This window comes from Arvicola amphibius, chromosome 6 (genome assembly GCF_903992535.2).
Source record: "Arvicola amphibius chromosome 6, mArvAmp1.2, whole genome shotgun sequence".
NCBI lineage: Eukaryota > Metazoa > Chordata > Mammalia > Rodentia > Cricetidae > Arvicola > Arvicola amphibius.
This window is the reverse complement of record NC_052052.2, coordinates 93,261,224-93,265,069: the sequence shown is the minus strand read 5'-3', so window position 1 is coordinate 93,265,069 and position 3,846 is coordinate 93,261,224.

Here is a 3,846-nt window from a genome sequence, read left to right as displayed (position 1 = left end):
CAGTATTCTGACCGTCACGTCCCACTTACACTGCCATTTCAGACTCCAGTTCCTGTTTCCTGGGCCAGCTGGATCCAGAGGTCATATCTCTGTGTCTGTGCAGAAACAGCAGTGGCCGTTGGTGTCATCTCATTTATTGTATTTCGCATCTCTGTGATATCACAGACCTTACTGTTTCCCAATGCCAAAAAAAGCTCCAGTTTCTAATATTGTCCAGTCTCTCTGCTATTTATGGCTATGTCAGTTCCAGGTATTTAATCATGGATGAAAGAAGATATTTATGTTCCTCCTAGTTTCACGGTTGAGTCATTGGACATGAAAAACAAATAATCTGAGGGCTTGGATGCATGAGCCATTTTATGACAGTGTGAGTTGAAGTTTTCTGCTACTATTCAGCAAAATGTGTACCCTAAGCAACGTACCATACAAAGACCATCTCCAGGGCTCACGGTGAAAGTGTGCATTCACTATGCTCTTTATCTCCAAGTGGATTTCAGCAGCACAAGCTTTGCTTTAATCCAGGTCAGTTTTTCTCTGCTCACAGTGGGCACCTACATAGGATTCGGATGTTGTGTCTGACATGAGGGTTTATGAGCAAAATTCATTCTCTCGGGAAACTAATTGTTGGCTAGGGGGAATTTTACCTACAAATAAACAAGGCCAACTTAGTTGGTTGTGTGTTGAATTATGTTCCCTTCAAAGATAGGATCAAGGTCTCCCTTCTGGTACCTGTGGAGGTGATTGCATTTGGAAATCGGTTCTGCAGAGGTAATAAAGTTACGATAAAGCCAGGCCAAATTAGGGTGAGCCCGAAATCAAAGGCTGGTACCCCTATAAGAAGAAGAAATTGTGAACACGAACAAGTGCTGTGAAGAACTCCATATGAAGTCAGGGACACAGGAAAATAGAAGCAGGGGTTAGAGTGACAACATCCATAAATAGGGGGTGCACAGGCTGTTAGCACCCCTAGAAGCTGGCAGAGAAAGCATTTTCCTCTAGGATCTTCAAGAGGGTAGGATACTTCTTCAAGTTTGTGCTTCTAGCTCTCGAAAGCATGAGAGAGTTCTCTTGTCCCTGGGAAGTCAGTCTGTTCCTTTGTTCTGGTAACCTTACAAAATGAATAGACAGCAACAGAAGATGTGCACAGTGAAGAAGCAGCCAACGGGAGCTCAGGCAGCTTCTTCAGGCTGTGGAGCATCTGTTGAAACTGAGTGGGGGACCCTCTCTCCAGATAATAATCTAGGTTCTTTGTGCCACTCAGAAAAAGCCAGAGGGAGGGCCAGCCGTAGCAGATTTGAAGAAACACAGCCAAAATTTTTCCAAAATTGAACAAAAGATTCTGCACATTAAGAGTCCCAGTTTGTTTGTTTGTTTGTTTGTTTTTGCTAAACAATAAGATGTCTTTCTCATGCACACCAAGCCCACTGCAACTATGGGTAACTTCCAGCATAGCTGTCTTCTGGGTAACGATCAGCAAGATCTGTGTGAGTTTGCAAGCCAGTGTGCTCCCCACTCCCATCCTCAGCATGGCCGCAGTACGAAGTACTCATCTCATCTGCTCTCTTCACTCCGGAGTCCTGTCTTCATGGCGAACACAGTTCTGCTTTGATTGGACTGCTGGCTCCCCTGCTAGTCCTGATTCTTTCCCCTTTTCATTTTAGAACATTTATTCCACGGTAAAATAATTAGTTTTAGTTATTTCATTACCATATGTTTACTAATTTACAAACTAATGGGCTTCATTATGACCTTCCCATAACCCTGGGTCTCCGAACACCGCTGTTCCCATGCTCCTGTCTCCCTTGTCCTCTTGCTGTCTCCTTATTTCCAAGCAGCCTCCCTGTCTACCTTCAAACTTTATTTTCAAAAGTCAGATTCCATGTACGAGAGAAAACACTCGGTGTTCATCTTTCTGAGTCTGACTCAAACTACTTTGCTTAGAGTAATGAGCTCCAGTTGCATCCATTTCCTATACGAAACATAATTTTATCCTTCATTATGACATAATAAAGATTCGTTGTATCTATTTACTGCTTTTGAAATTCACTTATTTTTGGTGGACATCAAGGTCAATTCATAACTTGACTCATGATAAAAATCTTATGTTCTTAATTCTGTCACCTTAACTGCTTCCTGGAGGATCTAACATTTGACTTTTCCTATCTCATATCACAAAAAGACTCTGGTGAGGTGGTGACAACAGCTAAATCCTTGTGGTGGTTTTCTGCTGGGGGATTCTTTAGGATGCATTGGAGGAGAAACAGCTGTTTTATTTTTACTTATAGTCATAAATGTTGTCTTACTTCTGTCCCAGTTCAGTGTGGATTTACCTGGCCAAAACAAACAAACAAACAAACAAACAAACCAATAAACAAATGGTGGCAGCATCAAGAAAGGGGCCAGCTCTGTTCCTGATTGCCAATCAATCACTGCCTGAGCTTTTCCATGACAGAAAGGATAAGCCCCAAGGTTGGTTTTTCTTTAGCCTTCCTCTCCCAAAAGAGTGACAAATGACAGTTCTTGTGCAATGAGGAGAATTCTTTGTCATGCTGGTGACTGTGAAAACACAAGGTCCTTTCTGCCCTTGCTCTTTAGCCATACGAAGCCTGTTTCTCATCTTCCAAAGACTGATCTCTAAAATAGCGCCATAATACTCAACTGCATGCTTACCTTGCTCTTTTCAGGTGATATCAACTATAGATTATTCATAATTGATACATATGTGTCATTTTTTTAAACATAAGAACATTATATTATAAGTGAGTAAACCATTATGTACTAAATTCGACCCTTCTGGCAAAGACTTATTTTGATTTCATTCCCTTGAAATTACAGATAACACTCAGGTAAATATTCTTGAACATGTGTCATTTTTACATGTGAAAGCAGATATATTTGGTATTTGCTAATAGCTATTTTATAGAGTCTTTATGTATTTAAAACCCCATCATAGAAATACCTACTTCCTCAGATTTTTAACAGAAGGTGTTATCAAGATTTTGATTTTAGATATTTCAACAAAAAGTAGCATACTATGATAATGTTTTACATTCTTCTTCCTGCAGGATGGCTGTATTGCTGTGCATGTTGTGCATGGAATGCATTCAGGAGCATCTCACATTCAGTTTGATGTAAGCAACACCCCTTGACATCTGTGATGGCGAACTGGCACAGCTAAGTGCGGTGCCCCTGCTCCGTGGTAGACTGAAGCTTAGTTAACTTCAGCTTCCTAAGACTGAGCCTTATATAACACTTTTTCTATTAACGTTCTTGTCTTTTTCTCCCATACATTGTCTGTGTATTAATTTTCTATTTTTTTAGTTTGTAATGGATTTCATATATTATATAATATATACTATATGGGTAGTCTGCACTAGAATTTTCCTTGTGTCCTAGGTCAATAATGATATTTCTGTTCACTTTCTATATGCACACCACTATAATTGGCTCATTTTCACCCCAGTGCCCTTTCATCCTTCCCCCTCCTTCCACTGGTCCCCCTCTCTTCAAAAGTCGTCATTCTTTCTCTCTTATGTATGAGGAAGATGACCTGGAATCTGTAAATTGCCTTGGGTAAAATGAACATTTTCATAGTATTAGTTCTGTTGATCTATGAACATGGTGGTGGTCTTTCCGTCTGCCACTGCTACTCTACGGACATGGTGGTGGTCTTCCTGTCTACCACCGTTACTCTATGAACACGGTGGTGGTCTTCCTATCTGCCACTGTCTTTGTCAGTTTCTTTCCTTAGTATTTTACAGTTTTCATTCTAGTCTTTTACCTCCTTGCTTCGGTTTGTTCCTAAGGTTATTTTTAAAGCTATTGTAAATGGGCTTATTTTCCAAA